This window comes from Protopterus annectens, chromosome 2.part2, assembly GCF_019279795.1.
Source record: "Protopterus annectens isolate FY-2018-M chromosome 2.part2, PAN1.0, whole genome shotgun sequence".
In the NCBI taxonomy this organism is placed as follows: domain Eukaryota; kingdom Metazoa; phylum Chordata; order Ceratodontiformes; family Protopteridae; genus Protopterus; species Protopterus annectens.
Window position 1 is genome coordinate 800,899,910 of NC_056730.1, and position 20,185 is coordinate 800,920,094.

The following is a 20,185-nucleotide window of genomic DNA, read 5'->3' on the forward strand; positions in this document are numbered from 1 at the left end:
AGATACTTGATTAAGATGAGAGATAAAAATATAAGAAATGGAAAACAGGCCAAACTAAGACTTTGAAAACTGTAATAAACAATCTGGACAGTTAAATTAAACATACCTGGGCTGGGGATTCAAAAAACTATGGATAGACTTAGCAGGAAGCCTATACAGAGTTTACATGTTTGCATGATGAACAGCAGTGGTAATTGCATATGCATGCCATACATTGAATTTAAACATAAACAAGCACAGTTTCACGGCCAGCAACATCTATAGCAACAAAGACACCAGCAGTCATGTAAACCTGTTTACCTATGAGCAAAGTAGTTCTGTAGGATTGTGTGGAATCCACAATGATTAGCAGGGTTATTAGTAAAACAATGTATGTATTTCCAGCACATTACCTGAAAGTGTATACAGTGCAGAGTATTGTGGAAACCTGTATATGGCATACTGAAAAGAAGTTGTGTCAGTGATCAGTAAGGTTACATAGATTACATTATAAATAAATAGTCAGGGGAATTGTGTGTTTTGAAAAGGGACACACAGATGAATTGTAGGAATGAACACAGGGGAAGAGGAGAGGTGAAACATGGTAATGTGCAGCACAGGAGGACATGTCAATGAAGACAGTGGTAACATGAAGACTATTTATATATCAACATGACACAGTATAGACTGCAAATTTACTGTATATCGTGTGACTCTCACAGAAGGTGACATATCAGTGGAGCAGATACCTTGTGCTATAAGTATCCTGACATGAACAATGGACACAACATATATCAGGGATGGTATATATGACAGGGATTATATGCATATTGTAAAGCTGTGCAAAACGAGTTACTTGAATATGAATGTAATGTCAGCATAGGTTTCTACCAAGTGGGGCACATAACAACAGGCACATGGACAACAGTAGACAGAAGCACACACAGTCAGAAACAATATCAGAATAATACCACTAGTAATCCCATGTCTTCCACATAACATATGCGCTTGTGAGTGATCAAAGATGCTTCTGCAAGAACACACTTGTAAAACTATTATGATTTGTCAGCAATCTCTGAGGTGCTTCAAGCACACCTCCCTCAAAATGTATCTGCAGGAGGTGTTCGGACGGACACTTTTGCACCTGTATTAGACATAACGAAAAGCCCTGGCTAGTTGACAGGTATGCGTACCACTTAATCTACTCATAGGGGTGTATTATCAATATTGTAATTGTCTTGTGTATTTATGTTCATAATGGAACTACTCCCCCCATGAGTTTCCTTCATCTGCCATGTCCACATATCTGTGGCATCAATCCTTTGTGTCTGTTGATACTGTATGCAATACACCAATACAACAGTTGGATTCAATGATTGCCCACAATTTGCAGTCCTCCACAAAGCTGGTTGAAGAAAGGATGCGTAAGCCAGTTTTGATGTCTGAGAATTAAATAATGTACAGGAAAGGGCCTAGCACAGAGTCCTGAGGTATGAATCTGGTCACTGGACTCTAAATAGAGGTGACTTCACACACTGCAAGATATGTCTCTGATACATATGAATTCCGGTTGTCTATCGACTTGGTGTCATAAGTGTTTATGACCACTTGTGACAGTTTCTCTGTAATATCTGACTGTTGATTTGTGTCAAATGCCTTGACAAGGTCAAGTTATACAGGATGATAGTGTTGTCATCATGCATGTCCCTGTTAACCTTCTTGAAAACAGTGAATAGATGTAACAGACATGATGTAGCCTGAACAAATCAAATGTGGGTTTAGTACACAGTCAGGATATTACCTATGTCTTTTTAGAGAAGGTCCATGATGACTCCTTGGCCTACCTCACAGATGAGGAGAGTCAGGATGTCTAGAACTCCATGCTTCAGGTGGTAGTCCCCCCAAGTCAGAAGGATGCATGTTGCTGTACAGTCTTCTATGGCAACATTGGCTATCTGGAGGCTGTGTTGACATAGGGATCCAACTGCATCTGGTATATCAGGTTTTAAGCCATGCTATAGGCACCCTGTGATGTTGTCAGGTCCCATTGCTTCTGTTTTATTAGCTGTAGAGAGCACACAGAAGTGCTGCCTTGCTGAAAATAAAAACTGAGTAACGTTTGTATGTACATGTTACCTGATGGCCAGTGGTGACAGGGTGCTGACATGTGAGACAAACTGTCAGCTAACAGATTGTCTATGTGGTCTGGGTGGGTATTTCTGTATACACACATAGATCTGTACTTAGCTATGTATTCCACTTAACATTTCATATGTATTGGAATAAATGATTTGTGACAAAACCTCCACACAGCCTTGGTCATTCATCACATTCTACACAGTTGTTATGCACACAGTCATACATTTGTACCAATGTCACATACTTACATCACTTGCAAAACATATGCCTATATGTGTTTCATGGGCAAGCTCTGTTTTAGCGGCCTCGTGTCATATCAGGACACATTATAGATCAGTGTTATGCAGAATATTTCCTGACTCAAATGCTAATTGACACACAATGGTGATGCTGACCACCTCAATAATTCTTGGGTGTAGCAACACAACTGCACATACAGCGAATTCCACAAAGTTGCAATTGCATCAAAACATGTGATACACTGGTTATGTATATCACAGCATAACAACCATGTGTATGAGGCAAGACTTATGTGACCGTGTAATCAATATGAATTGATATTGATGTCATTCACAACATTTAATGATGGTAAGTAGACAAATGCCATAAATGGCCATAAATACATTAGCTTGCATCACAGATAGATTGTAATACCCTCTTGTAGCCATACTGTACAGCCACACCTCAATATAGCACGTCAATGACAGCAACATTGACATGTCAACTATGCATAGAGTCATGGGATATTATTAGGCTAATTATGAAAACAAAATCGCCACAGATTCTAAAGACAACCACAAGGCATTCTATAGTTATGTCAAGAATCTCAATGGAAACACTCAGATCTGCTCTGAGTTACAGCACAATGGCACTAAGTATACAAAACCAACTGATATTGCCAACATCCTGGCAGATAGGTTCAGTACTAACTTCACCCCCCTAAATGGCCCATCTCAATACCAAATGAATACCAAGTCCTGGTAATCATGGCTGCACAGGTAAAAACCACACTCTCCAAAGCCAAGAATACAGCATCTATGGGACCAAACAATATCTCGGGCTGTGTTCTGCATGAACTGCAAAACGAACTGGCACACCACTTAAGTACCATGTTCAACCATAGCCTCACTTTAGGCTTTGTGCCTACTGAATGGCACACAGCTATGGTTATCCCACTCCACAAGGGGGGAATCCATTACCGACCCCGGGAACTACCACCTTAATTAGTCTGATGAGCCTGAGCTGCAAAGCTATGGAATGTATCATCATGGATCTTATAAACAAAGACATGGGTAACCTTCAAACTCTGGACCCCACCCAGTTTGGGTTCATGAAAGGCAGATCATGTCTCCTAAACCTGATTGACTTCTTTGAAGCAGTCACCAGAGCCGTGGATGAGGGTAAAGTGGTTCACCAGCCTATCTAGACCTCAACAAAGCATTCAACACCATCCCCCATTTTGGAATCATAGATAAACTCACAACCACGAACTACGAAACGATACAAAGTGGTAAAAAGTGAATCAGGAACACGGAAAGAACCAAACTCCAAATTCCAAACGTATATTTATTAAAAATAGAAAAGTGAGCGCTTTCGGCGAGATAAAATATCCCACCTTCATCAGACAAACAACAGGAAGAAATGAACAAGCCATATATATAGAATCAACATTTAAAAGTAACCAATAAGGTTGAAAGGCATTCAGTGACAATTAATTACCTTAGAAACCTTAAAAAAATTTACGTCAGTATTAAAAGTATTGCTTACATGTTATAAATAAATCGCATGTTATAAAAATTAATCGCAATTCATGTTATAAAAACTTCAAAAATTACATCAAATAGCCAGCAAAAGTGAATAATCCTTTACAAAAAAAGAAAAGAGAATAGGTAGTCTTTTATGAACAGTAAAATGTGTCAGATGACAGACACAATATAACTGCATTCAAAAGCTTGTTATGAAAATGCATCTCCTGTGAGCTGAAACATTTTTTGAAATACTTGTGCCACCTCTAATAACATTAATCCATTCACAAAGATAAAATATTATATATATATATATATATATATATATATATATATATATATATATATATATATAAAAAATTGTTATATATGTATATTGCTTTCCCCAAAATGCAGAAAAGTGAAAACATGTGATGATAAAGGATTTATATGAATGTAATATAAATATTCTCATGAACAAAAAATACCTATACAAGCTCTTAAAAAATACTTTTTGGGCATGTCATTCTATGTTTTTATCAAAAATAGTATTGAGCTTACTAATAAAGGCTTGTATGAAATATCGTGTAAAATAAAAGTCTCATGACCGTTATATTTGCATAAATTCATGTTGATAAATACATCTAAAACATTTTAAAATGTTATGTATATTATTTATATTATCAACAATAGAATTTATATCATATCAAATAAAAGCCCTATAAATATATGAGCAATTAAATTTATATTTAAGAATTACAAAAATATATATGAAAAATGAATATTAAAGAATAATAAAAATAAATAAATTAAGTAATATAAGAACCATTATAAGAATTACCATGATCTAAAGATTACCTATTAAGAGAAAGCCATTTCAAGACACATTTAATAGATATAGCATCGTTTAACCCAGGAAAAACATGTGCCCTTGTACGTATCTGCCAAGTTAATTCATCCATTTCTAGTTGGATCTGCCATGGGCCACCCCTTATATCAACATCTCTCTTGTTCAAGATGATAAAACTAAAGTTATGCCCTTCTGATTCCATTATATGTCTGGCTAAAGCATTACTAAGGTCTTTCCTTTGCATAGCATATAAATGTTCATATATTCTAACTTTCAGTTTACGTTCGGTTTTACCGATATAAAATGCTTTGCAAAGGTTGCACAAAGCTACGTATGTAACAATTTTAGAATCACAATTATAATGACTATTCACCTTATAATCCTTATCATTGATAGTAAAATGACTTCCAACTTTAATATACTTACATTGGGCACATGATCCGCATTTAAACATACCATATAGTCTATTGGTCTGGGTGTTTTTCCTAGTCTTTTCCAATAGATATTTTAAATCTTCGCCCCTTCTATATGTTATTTTAGGGTGATCACCCAACAGGCTTATTAAATTGCGGTCATTTTTTATTATATCCCAATTTTTATTAATAATTTCTTTAATTTTTTGAAAGTCTAATGAAAAAGTGTGTAAAAAGCTCGTATAAAATTTATTGCTCTCTACTACTACTCTATCATGAACTGTATGGACTTCACTGTCAGATATAGACGGAGTTGAGTTGTTCTGACCCTTTAATAAGGGAGTGAAATAGCCTTCTTCACGTTTACGTGAGACCTCCCTTATAATATTTAGGATCATAGTATTTGGATAGCCTCTAGCCAAAAACATGTTGGTAATTTTGGTGCACTCATCTTCAAAGTCTGATGGGTCAGTCACCATCCGTGCTGCCCGTACTATCTGACCCTTAATCACCGCTCTTTTCTGGTGGTAAGGGTGATTACTGGAAAAGTGCAACATGGTATTGGAATATGTCGGTTTGCGATATATCATACTTTTAAATTGGTTATTTGTTCTATCGTTAATTAGTAGGATATCCAAATAATTGATTTCTGTCTCACCCACATTGTAGGTAAATTGTAAAAAATCCGTAATTTTAGAAATCCTATCAACAAACTTAGGTATAAGATCTTTATTGCCATGCCATATACAAAATATGTCATCCTGGTACCTAGTGTACCAGGAGACATACTTTTGGAACCATTCATCCTTGAAGAGAAATTCGGTTTCCCAATATGCCATTACGGCATTGGCAAATGTACCTCTACAGGGGGAGCCCATGGCTATCCCAGATGTCTGCACATAGAAATGGCCTTCAAAGGTGAAAAAATTATTAGTTAATACTAATTCTAATAAAATTTCGATGAGATAAATAATATCATCTTTCATTTTCCTATAAAATAAAAATTCTCTCACCCAATTAAGCCCTATAGTTTGAGGAATAGTTGTATATAGATCTTTGACATCGATGGTCAAAAAGATCATGTCTGGTGAGTACTTTTGTTTACTTATATGCTCCAAAAATGCCCAAGAGTCTCTGCATATTTGTGTTTCGCTATTAATAAGAGGTTTCATGATGTAATCAATATATTTTGCACAGGCGTAAGTGATAGACCCCCTACCATTTATAATAGGTCTAAAAGGGGGTGCGCATAATCTCTTATGTAATTTTGGTGACCCAGAAAATGCTGGTATTCTAGGTGCTGCCATTATCAAGTATTTATGGACATCTGTGTCGATAATTCCTTCTATAAATAAATCATTTAAGATGTTATTGATCTTTCTATATGAACCATGTATTTCATTAATGGTTACAGTTTTATATGCTGGATTATTTAAATGATCCAGCATATAATCGACATATGTACAGTTGTCCATGAATACAAGGCCGCCACCTTTGTCAGGCTTCATTACTCGGATACCACAGTTTTTTAATAATTGAATATAATCCCATTCAATACTGGACATGTTAGCTGTTTGGGCATAGGTCTGACTTCTATGAGTCACGTGATTTTTTATTGCCCATAAATCCATGGTACATGTTTTTTCGAAAATATTCAATATTGGATGGAGTGATGGATTATATGAGCTAGACACTTTCAAAGCTGTAATTGTACTAGTGTTATTGCCCAATAAACAGTTTAGATTAAGTTTCCATACAAAGACTTTTAAGTCAATGATAGTTTTAACAATGTCCATGTGGCGTCCGGGAACGAACGACAGATCTTTGGATAAAAAATCCACCATGCCTTGGTGGATATCCAAAGAGGTGTAATTATAGATGGTAAAATCACCCTTTGAACTTTTATGTAGTATCGGTTCTCTACCAAAATTCAAACTGATGTTCATCTCCTCCGTGCCTTCCTCCTGTTCCGCGAATTCGTTTGTTGTCGAGGTTGATATCGACTGTGGACTCTGGGGTTGTTGGTTGAGTGAAAATCCTGTTGATTTTGATTATTTGGCAATTCAGGACAACTACTGGTGTTGTTATCATTATCCTGTTGATTATTATAATTATTTTGGTTTTGGCCGTTATTTAGTCTTGGACTTCTCCTTAAGGCCTGTCTATGATCACCAGATCCATTACTTGCATCATCAAAATTTTGTTGGTTAGATTGAACATTCAGTGAACCTTCGTTCACGTTTTGTCCATGTGTTGATTGTGCTTGTGCAGGCAATCGGGGATATGCACATTTATTGGCATAATCTTTCAGATCACGAGTAAGTTTTTTCTTTTTACCAAATGATAATTTGCTCATTGTAGCATCAATACTAGAGAAAATTCTGCAATACTCATATTTGTACCGCAGAAATTCTGCATCGGCTTTTATTTCACCCTCGAGTATTTCCAGTTCAGCTTTCAAGCTCGAAATGTCTTTAGAATAATAAACAATCAGAGCCTGAAGAAACTCTTTCCCCTGTCTATCAAATAAATCAATCAACTCTTGATAGAAAGGGGAATCATCAGTCAGGCCAGCGGGAAAACGCCACTGGTGTAGACCTTTAGGAATTATTTTATTCTTAATGCATTCCTCTAAATAAGACACTTCTAACTGGAGCTTCTTGCATTTGTATAATTTAGTGTCAAATAAATCAATTTTATTGGCAAATACATTCTGATACAGGTATTTATAACACTAACAACTGTGTATGCCAAACTTATGACTGGTAACTATAATGATAATTCTACACATTTAAGTGGTAACTGAAAGTCCAATGGCAAAATCATAGGCACAAATAGTGTTCACGATGTACCATGGTAGCCACGAATATGCCATCTGGTTAGCAACATTGACATGTCAACTATGCATAGAGTCATGGGATATTATTAGGCTAGTTACGAAAACAAAATTGCCACAGATTCTAAAGACAACCACAAGGCATTCTATAGTTATGTCAATAATCTCAATGGAAACACTTAGATCTGCTCTGAGTTACAGCACAATGGCACTAAGTATACAAAACCAACTGATATTGCCAACATCCTGGCAGATAGGTTCAGTACTAATTTCACCCCCTAAATGGCCCATCTCAATACCGAATGAATACCAAGTCCTGGTAATTATGGCTGCACAGGTAAAAACCACACTCTCCAAAGCCAAGAATACAGCATCTATGGGACCAAACAATATCTCGGGCTGTGTTCTGCATGAACTGCAAAACAAACTGGCACACCACTTAAGTACCATGTTCAACCATAGCCTCACTTTAGGCTTTGCACCTACTGAATGGCACACAGCTATGGTTATCCCACTCCACAAGGGGGGATCCATTACCGACCCCGGGAACTACCACCTTAATTAGTCTGATGAGCCTGAACTGCAAAGCTATGGAATGTATCATCATGGATCTTATAAACAAAGACATAGGTAACCTTCAAACTCTGGACCCCACCCAGTTTGGGTTCATGAAAGGCAGATCATGTCTCCTAAACCTGATTGACTTCTTTGAAGCAGTCACCAGAGCCGTGGATGAGGGTAAAGTGGTTCACCAGCCTATCTAGACCTCAACAAAGCATTCAACACCATCCCCCATTTTGGAATCATAGATAAACTCACTAAACTGGGCATAAATCCATATGTCATGTGATGGATTGTCAACTGGCTCACTGACAGAACCCACAATGTGAAAGTAGCCAACTCCAAATCTTTATCCAGACCAGTGACAAGTGGAGTACCATAGGGTTCAGTCTTGGGTCCTCTCCTGTTTGGCATCTACTTCTCTGAAGATCAGGCCAACACAGAGTGTTTATTGCTAGCAAAGTTTGCAGACGACTGCAAACTGGGCGCAATTATTGAATCCCCAAATGATGTGGACATTCTACAAAAGGGCCTCACTTAGATGGATGCCTGGTGTCATAGCCATGGCCTCAAGCTCAACGCCAAGAAATGCATAGTCATCCCATTTGGGAAAAACCCTGTGCCCATGAACTACCACATAGGTGATAGTCCACTTAACACTGAAAGTGTAATAAGAGACCTAGGGACACAGGTGGGCAGTAGTCTCTCCTTTGATAACCACATCACCACAATAGTCAGGAAATCCTTCTATGCGGCACACCTCATAACAAAAGGTTTCTCATCCAAAAAAAAAGGACGTCATTGTTCCTCTCTACTCATCCCTAATTAGACCTATTATAGAGTACACTTCCCCATTTGGTATGTACCTCACAAGACATCTACAACAACTGGAAAGGCCACAGAAATGCCTCACAAAGAGGATCACCAACCTCAAACAGATGCCCTATGCAGACCTTCTCAAAAAACTCCAGATCTACTCCGTCGCATATCGCCTACTCAGAGGTGATCTTTGCCTAACCTATAAATCCATGAAAAAAACCAGAGCTGTTGGACATGCTACACTTACAGAAATCCAAATCCCTCTGAGCCACATGCTCCAGGGACCTAAACCTGGACACCACAATAAACAAAATATGCTGGAGGGATAGGTTCCTGTCCCAGAGGCTCCCCATACTTTGGAACAGACTGGCCATTCATGTCAAGCAGAGCACCTTATTAGCCCTCTTTAAGAAAAATCTTGACGATTGGATGGGAGATAGGAAATTCACCCCAGGGATCACTTCTGTGGCTCTGCTCGACAGGGGTGCAGGAAAATAATTTTTGCGTGGCCAAAGCAAGGGAATCTTTATGGCTAGTCTTGTACAGGCCTTAGGACTGATAGCCTAATACCTACCTATGAACCTATAATGGCCAATATCACATAAAATCCGATGCATTATTATACCTGTAAAAAGTTCCCATGTCTATATTATGAAATATAGTAATCCTATTCTGTGTATATGTATACTTGTTTTATTGCAGTACATTCTACCACTGTCCATATGGGACATGTGCACCACACCATGACAGAATTAGCAAACTTACATGCAATGGTCTTGAGATGGCTTGCAGAAGCTCATGGAAGGATTCTGCTTCATTATGTGTGTATGCATATTTGACATGAGGACATCATCCACTACTCTGCAGCAGTGATGTTATGTGGACAGTGGAAAGAGAAGGATGGTAGATGCTTGGGGCTACCTGAAAGGTTTTCCAAGTGGCAGCACAATGATGAACAATTCCAAAGGTCAAGCAATGGCCAAAATGTACCACCAAACATATACACACACACACACACACACACACACACACACACACACACACACACACACACACACACACACACACACACACACACCAGTAGACTGGGCCTGATTTGAACATTACACCTGTGTAGATATAGAATATGAATGCCATGTAATATCACAGTAGCAACACCACATATATCTGACTGTAACACTGCCACATTGCACTTTATGGAATAAGATAGCATCATTGTATGCTGAGGAGAACATGTTGTGAGGAGTGTGGGACATGGATGTGGAGTCACATCCCTGTTTAAAATTGTCTCAAAAGTGATAGGTGCAATGGGAGATTCACAAGGTGACTGCTGTCAGATTAAAGCCCCTGTATGTGTAAGTAAAGCAGTTTGTAAACACAGTAGTCATTGTTACTGCCACAGTGCAGGCTTGTCTTGAATACTGTAAGAGTGCATGTTTACAGAATGATCAGTATGCTACGATGAGATGTTCAGAGTAGGGTTTGAAATAGCTGAAGACTCACATATGATACTAAATTGTCACTGTAGTGAGTGTTGGCTGCACACAGTTGACTGTAGTGAGAATAGAACCCATATCTACCTATTTATAAAGCTCAGTACTTAACGCAAGTGCCATGGAAAATGTCTGGTTTTCATAGTGACTGACAAAACTTTATATCTGATGACATTAGCAGTGTCTGGGGAGAAGACAATGATAATAGCAGCATCCTACATGCTGATGTAAAATGGTCTCTTGAATGTTAACCAACTGAACAAACACCCAAATGCACACACTTTATAGCTGATGACATCAGCAGTGTTTGGTGAAAAGGAGATAGTAATAGCAGTGTCTGACATGCTGGTATAAAATGGTCTCTTGAATGTTAACCAATGGAACACACATACAGGACAACTGAACGCAGTGGGAACAGAACCCCTACTTACCTATTTACACTGCACAGTACTTAAAGCAAGTATCACAGAACAGGTTTTGCTTTTATGGTGTCCAACAACAGTTTATAGCTGATGACATCAGCAGTGTCTGGTGAAAAGACGATGGTAATAGCAGTGTCTGACATGCTGGTGTAAAATGCTCTCTCAAATGTCAACCAAGGAAACACACACACACATACCAATTGACTGCAGTGAGAATAGAACCCCTACCTACCTATTTACACAGAAAAGTACTGTATGTAAGTGCCATGGAACAAGTCTGGCTTTTAAAGTGACTGACAACACTTTATAGCTGTTGACATCAGCAGTGTCTTGTGAGAAAAAGATGGTAATAGCAGTGTCTGACATGCTGGTGTAAAATGCTCTATCAAATGTAAACCAAGTGAACACACACACACACACACACACACACACACACACACACACACACACATAGACATACCAATTGAGCACAGTGAGAATAGAACCCCTACCTACCTATTTACACACCACAGTACTTAACAGAAGTGCCATAGTTCAAGTCTGAATTTAATAATGCTGCAGGACAATTCATAGTGGATGACATCAGCAATGGAGGTTTGAGAGAAGATGTCGGTAGGTATTTATGAAATGAATGTGTAGGCATGTACAACTGTCAAAATGCTGGTACTACATGGGATTGTACTGATGGCTACAGGATACACAGTTATGCTCTTCTGACTAGATAGATACACACACACACACCAGTTAACTGCAGTGCGATAAGAACCCCTACCTAAGTATACAAACTAGAGACTTCAGTATTTATCACAAACGCCAAAACACAAGTCTGACTTTGGCAATGCTGTAGGACAATTTACTGTGGATGGCATCAGCACTGGATGTTTGAGAAAAGATGTTGGGATGCCTTGATGAAATGGATATGTAGACATGTACAACTGTTAAAATATTAGTACTGCATGGAGATTGTACTGATGTCTGCAGGATACACAGTTATGCACTTCTGACTAGACAGACACACACCAATTGATGACAGTGAGATTAGAACCCTTACCTAAATACGCTGACTAAAGAATTCAGTACCTAATGTAAGCATCATGGAATAAGTCTGACTTTTACAATGCTACAGGACAATTTGTAGTGGATGACATCATCATTGGATGTTTGAGAGACGATGTTGGGAAGCCTGAATGAAATGGATGTACAAGCATGTACGACTGCCAGAATATCAGTACTTCATGGGATTGCACTGATGACTGCAGGATACACACTTATGTTCTTCTGACTAGACAGACAGACACACACACACACACACACACACACACACACACACACACACACACACACACACACACACACACACACACACCAGTTGATTACATTGAGATTAGAACCCCTACCTAAGTACACTGACTAGGGAACTCAGTACTTAACACAAGCACCAGGGCAGACGTCTGACTTTTACAGTGCTGCAGGACAATTTATTGTGGATGACATCAACACTAGATGTTTGAGAGAACGTATTGGGAGAGCTTTCTGAAATGGATGGCTAGCCATGTACAGCTGTTCAAGATATGAAAGATCTGCATTTTACTAGACAAATGAGTGTGCAAAGTATAGCATTTGCTGTTTGTTTCCAATGTGCAGGTATACCTTAAAAAGTTGTCTACATTACTACAAGTATTGGAAAATCTGAATAGGTATTGTCAATATAAAGATATACATGGTATATAAGAAAGCCATTTTTGTTTATTTCTATGGTATAGTTGATATATTTGGAAACAAGTTCTGAGACACCAAGTTTCATGTGCATGGGCGCAGGTAACACATGACTAATTGGGCAGTAAACATAAGTAATGCATGCTAATGAGCACTATCCATATGGCACTGCCAAACAGCTGGCTTGTGCAATGGATGGCAAAGTGTTTGCAAATGTGAGATACACATTTACACTGCTTTCCCATTTGTACATAGTTAAGCGGCAAGGAAACACAAGCCTCTGCCCCATTGTTAAAATTATGAGAGTTCTATTGGTTTGTTTACTTCTGAAAAATCACATTAAGTGAAGAGATGTTGCAGTCATCAATATGGATAGTACTCTGTGTAAGAAATACACCTGATTCTGTAGCAGCAGGTGTAAATGCATTGATAGATTTCTTTTGTAGCCCAGATCATGCATGGTTTAAATCCAGGTGCATCTGATAGTCTTAAATATGTATTTATAATGTGAAAAAATAATGCTTCATTCTACTTCCACTGCCTTTTACCTCAGGGAAGCATTTTTAAGCAGCATTGCATGGAAGTAACCACACCATTAAAGAGCCATTCCTATGATTGGCATTGGTGCAAGATACCATGCTCCGTACAAACACAGAAGACAAAAAGTGAAGGGTTTCATTGTTTCTTTTTACTATTATGCGTGGTGTGTGATTCTATTTTTTTTTTACCAGATTAAAGATGTTAAAATGGTGTAAATAGGAAAGTGGTGAAATGGGAGGCAAGCAGGGGGAAAGCAATATAGGAATGTGCAGGGGGGAGGTAGGAAAGACCCATAGCAGTTCACTTCTTGAAGAGTGCAAAATAATAATATGTACAGAATATTACCTGCATTTGGACTGTCACCTCAACAAAGAAGGAGTGACAACAACACAATCATGAGTATAGCCAATTGGACCAAACAAGTATGTCCAGAAGACATGTGTGCAAAGTGTAAAGCTATGGGACAATATTTTTTTGTCGGACAGATGCCCATTTTTTTACTTCAGTAAGAGAGGAATTCTGAGTACAGGACATGGGTATTTCTGGATCAGATAAGTAGGGTAGGTGAGGAAACAGATCAAAACATACATGACAAACAAGACAAGACACAGGGATGGTGATGGACATGACAGGTTGGGAGACACCATAATTGGGGTTAGGGAGAGGACAACAGATGTCCATGCCCATCAGACATGCAGACAGTGAGAATCTAATCCTCACCCAGAGGATTTTCATTACTGTCCCCTTACTCTGCCAGCTGTTGTAATGCTTGATGTCTTCTCCTATGGACCACAAGTGAGAGCAGCCTCTGGCATAAGCATGCACCAATGGTTCTATACACAACCCTACCCACCAACACTGGCATCTCCTGGCAGGTGATAAAATCCCCTCTACTGCCACTACTCCCACAGGGTACCACAGCACCAGCTGCCAGGGTGATTCTACCTGATGTGGAGAGTCCAGGTAGTACAGGGGCAGTGGAGGCAGTACTGCCAGGTTGGGTCCCAGATGTGCTGGGTATCGGTGCAGGAGCCGGTAGAGCAGGGACAGGCTGAGCCACAGGAGTTGCTCTACCTTCCTATACTATAAAGCATTTTGTGATTTGTCAGAGATGGATGACATGGAAACATTTTGACAACACAGAGAAAAATAAAAAAAAGAAAGATAAGGGTTGGGGTAAGAGAAAAAAAAAACAGATATAATTAGTACCATCATATGTAACATACAATGCATTATCACAGTAATAAAGTATTTTATCTCTACTTTTGCATTTAACTATACTTCTTAACAACAACAAATGATAAGTAATAATTTCTCAAAGTAATCCTTGCAATGTGCATTTATTGCACATTTGTTTTGTCCAGTTATACAGGTTAAGTTAACAGCAAGGCATTTATGCCACTTTTGTTCAAATGTAATATTTTTAAAGGATTTTACTATATATTTGTTACTTGTAGTATTTGAACCCACAATGTCTGACTACAGTATTAGACTTGACTCCTACAGTTGGCTTGTGCTACAGACTGAAGCACTGCATGCTTGCATTTACAGTTAGGATATGCACGCTTACTTTGCTAAAACTGTATAGAAGAACAATGTTGTTGTTGTGTCTTTCGGCTTTTCCCGGTTAGGGGTCCCCACAGCGGAACTCCGGTCCACTAATGATTGGCAGTAGATTTTTACGTGCTGAGTTGCTGGCCCTGACGCACAACCTTCAACAAAGGTACACCCATTCACGCATGCCTCCTCACAGAAGAGGCTCTAACTGAGAATCGACCAGGACAACGTGTTACTGTGAGGCGACAATGCTACCGCAGCACCACCACTGCACTTTAGCTAAAATAATAGTTATGTTGTGCTGCATATATATATATATATATATATATATATATATATACCCTTTGCTTCCCTCAGTCTCTCTAGATGCTCAGCATGGGTTTTCCTGTTTTCCAGGATGTCCTGATTAGCTCTGGAAGGAAAAAGAGAAGAGCAATATGCTTACCAGTCTTGACTTTATGCAGGCTTTGATCTAATATAAATTCTCTTTATCTGTATACTTATACAACTGTAAGATGTTAGCTGTCTTGAACTCATCCATCCACTAGTTGAGTATATCCTACTTGCTCCTTTTGAGGTCATTATAGTGATACCGACACTGTTCTCCAGTGCGTGGAATGCCAGTCTCACTGGAGGCAGCCTTGGAAAGACTATTCCATACCCCAGACTTGTGCTGGAAGCTGGTATAGTCTCCCTGCAGCAGCCTTTGGCTGTGATGCTTTACAAGAAGTACAATAAAGATTCTGGACTCCTTGATACCCTACCTCTGAACCCTAAGTTGGGCACCTTTCCTTCTACCTCCAGACATGTCAGGTAAGGGCAAACAGCAACAGGTAATAGGTGCTTTCCCACCAATGCATGTTATCACGTTTCCTGCTAGTACGTAAACTAGAACAACAATGACAACCGCATCTGAGCAATATTAAGCAGAGAGCAGCAGTACCAAACAGAGACAATAGCAGTTTATGAACTAAGAGGGGTAATGTGGCAATTGACATTAATTTTTTGTTTGGATGCTGCTGTACCTGTTATGTGATTTAACTTTGCAGACATGTATTGGGGGTATAAATTATATGACATGACATATTTTTGGTATAGCTTTACACACTGATAAAATTAATTTGTACAATGTGGTATCCATACCTGTGCATTAAAGGCAAAACATATTCTTCCACATATGTAATTTTAATTCTTGCCACAGAAGAAGTGCTTGTTGAACATGCTCATTAATTGCATATAAATGCAAATGACAGATTGAGGGGTTAACCAAGTACATGTGACCTGACAGGTTCCTGCTTTATACACAGGATCATAGGAAGTCACTAGACTAACGGGCCTTGGTCCCTTACAAGCCTAGCCAAGTTATTACCCTTATTTCCACAATCACCACCTATTGCCCCTGTCCAAGAGGGACACAGGTGGAACCCCCAGCGGGAATTTATGGTCACCCATCCTATCGTCCAGATTGCATTTGAAGAGGGCCAATAAGGTGCTCTGTTTGACATGAAGTGTGAGTCTGTTCCAAAGGTGTGGTAACCCTTGGGAGACAAATCTATCCCTCCAGCAGGTTTTACCAATGTCAAATACCAGGTTAAGTTCTTTAGAGTGAATAAGCTGTGTACCATTTGACTTATGGAGATGCAGCATTTTCAATAAAGCAGGGTCAGAGATTGCCTTGTATGCAAGGCAGAGATCACCTCTGAGTAGTTTGTATGAAACAGAGTAAAATGACTGAAATTTCAGATGATCCCCATAACACAGATGCTGAAGTCCTTGAATTGCCCTTGTGAGGAACCTTTGTGGTTTCTCCCATTGCTGCAGATGCTTGGAAAGGTACATACCAAAAGGGGAGCTGTACTCAATTATTGGCCTGATGAGAGAAGAGTACAGGGAGGTTATAACTTCTTTTTTTCTGAAGGCAATGCCATTACTTATGAGATGAGCAATATAGAATGCCCTTCTTACCACTTTGGAGACATGGTGATCAATTGTAAAGTTGCTGTCAACCTGTGTGCCCAGGTCTTTCACCACTGAGTGCATACCTAAGGTGTTGCTATTGATGTGGCAGTTAGCAGGAACATGGCTTTTACTGAAAGGAATGATATTACATTTTTTGCATTGAGTTTAAGGCCACTTTGGCCCCAATCATTTGTTTGTGTAAGACCCTCTTCTTTAGATCATTTGGAGATTCTATGACCGCTGCAGTTTGCAGTCATCAGCAAACTATGTCAGCCACAGGCCATTAGTTATTGCTTGTACTTCAGAGAAATAGATTCCAAACAGTAGAGGTCCCAGGACTGATCCGTGTGGAACACCACTGGTTACAGTTCTGCTCTTGGAGGTGGATTCCCCTATTCTGACTATATGAGTTCTATAAGTGAGCCAGTTAGTGACCCATTTAACAATATAAGGGTTGATGCCTATTTGGGTGAGTTTATCAATGATGACTGAGTGGAGGATAGTGTCAATGCCTTGGTTAAGTCCAGGTAGGCTGTATGTGCAGATTTCCCCTCATCCATGTCCTTGGTGACCATCTGGAAGAAGTCCTCCAGGTTTAACAAACATGATCTCCCTTTGATAAATCCAAATTGAGTAGGGTGAAGTGTTTGAAGATTACCTATATCTTTGTTGATAAGGTCCATGATGATTTGCTCCATGGCCTTGCAGATAAGGCTCATCAAGCTAATAGGTCTATAGTTGCTGGGGTCAGTGGAAGCACCACCTTTGTGCAAAGGAATAATGGTGGCTGTTTTCTGCTCATTTGGTAAGAAGCTGGTGCTTGGACTATGATTGAAAAGAGTACCCAATGGTGTTTCTAATTCACGTTGAAGCCCATGTAGGACACAGCCTGGGATGTTATCAGGTCCCATAGATCCTGTGTTTTTGGCCTTAGAGAGGGCATTTATGACCTGATCTTTAGAGACAGAAGGTAGGGGACAGGTGGTAGGGAATTATTATTTGCTTGTTTAAGCTGAGGGCAGAGGATTTCCAGTTTAGGAGGGCTCACTCCCTCTTACTCTTAGACATCCTGTTAATGGCAGTTGTTCACCAGGCAGGTTTGCTCTTCCTTGAGGAGCTTGTTTTGGTCCTATCATGTATGGCTGAGTCAATGCAATTATGCAGGTGTTTGTATAAAGCTTTGGTGTACAGCTTTCATTCCTGGTTCTACAGTTCCATCTGAGGGAGGAGGTGCAGTGAAACTATTTATACCATCCCGTAAGAGGTTATAATCTGTTTTGGAGAAGTGTTTTTGTTTAGTTGTTGCTAGGGCTGGGTCAGGTGTAATAGTTACTTCGAATGAGTTGATTTGTGGACCGATCTCACCCGGGAGGACCTCACAATTGGGTGTGCTAAAGTGGTCCCCCATATTGGTAAGCATCAGATCCAGGATGTTGGTGACCTCTGTGGGGGTGTCAATCAGCTGGTCCAGGCTACTGGAGTTACTGAAGTAGAGGAACCTTTGGGCAAGTGAGTTTGAACATGAGTAATTTACTTTTTTTGGATGGGTAGTTAAAATTGCCCAAAACCATGGTGTTTGGATGTATCTTAATCGACCCAAGTAGATCCAAATAGGCAGAGTGGGTGTCCTGATTCATGGAGGGAGTCATGTAGCGAACAATGACTTGAATAGGTGTCCTATCAACAGTTAATTGCATCTAAAGTATCTCCAGGGAATCATACTGTTTAACCAAATTGGAGGTGTATTTATCTTTAATGAATATTGATACACCGCCTCCTTTAGTTTTTATGCCTTCAGTTTGAGATCTGAACATGTGGAAGGATGTGTAACCAGGTATGGTTGGTGTGGTCTCCATAGCGTTGAACCAGCTCCCCATGACTGCACAAATGTCTGTGTCTTCCAAGGGGAGGACAGTTTCCAGTGAGTGCAGTTTCACGTTGAGACTCCTAGTATTTAGCAGCGTAATACTGAGGTTATTTTTTAGATGGAGTTTTAAGTTGGGAATTTTGTCCTTGAGACACTGCCTAAAAAGGCAATATTGTGGCAAGAGCCTTAGCCAGTAGCTGAAATCCCAGGAGTGACAGATGAAGACCATCTCTGATAAAGCATTGAGGTCAGTTGATCATGTCATCCCATGTTGACAGATAGTGGATCCCCTTTAAATGATGCCAGAAGCCAAGCCAATTATTGAAGTTAATCATTTTCTGGTTGTATTTTGGCATTATCCTAGGTGATGGTAAAATGCTGCTTAAGGCTAGAGACATAACTGCCTGAGACACATAGTCTGAGAGCTCAGTCATGTCTCTCTTCATATAGTTCAAAGAGGTAAATCTCAAGTCATTCACACCAACATGGACTATGACAGAGTCATAACAGTACCTGTTGTTGAGAGACTTGAATGCCTGTGTGATATGGTGTATCCTGGCACCTGACAGACAGCTGACCATGACCTTTTCCTTATCCAGCCTAGTGAGAGGGACATCAGTGTGTCTCACGATGGAATCACCTATGACTAATGTCTTTGATTTTGTGTTTTGCCTTAAGGGTTTGACCAGTGAGACACTGGTGTATGAGCAATTATGTTTAATGCCTTCTGTAGAGAAAGTATTATGTGTACCGTGCTTATGTTTGCGTTTGGGAGGTCTCTGGTGTTTAAGTATGTTTCTGGTGAGAACCTCCACATATGTAGGTGTGTGTGATGTGGGTTTGGGTAGAATAGGAGGTGAGATGTGCATGCTGGCAATCCAGTCATTATCATATGTACTGACTGGTGTATGATGAGTATGGATTCAAGCTTCTTAATATAGTTGCATCTCTCACATCTGTTTGTGTGGACTAAGAGTAGAGTGTTGCCAGTGAACATGAGGCAGTTGTCACATTGCCTCAGAATGCTCATGTTGACTAAGCTGGCTAGAGAAACTGTGGGAAATTGTTCTGTCCATAGTGATAGGTAAATCTATATGATCAGGAAAAGAGGTCACATTTAGGAGTGCCTAGTGGGTTAGAGGTGTGTTGTTACCTCTGAGGCTACACTTAATGTTCCTCATGACAGTAAAGATGGCATGCAAGAAATCTCTGGAGGACCACAAGCAAAGCGTTAAGGGAAAATTTAACAAACAAAACATTTGCATCTATAATGACCAACGGTAACCACTGATACGTGGCAGTGCACAGTG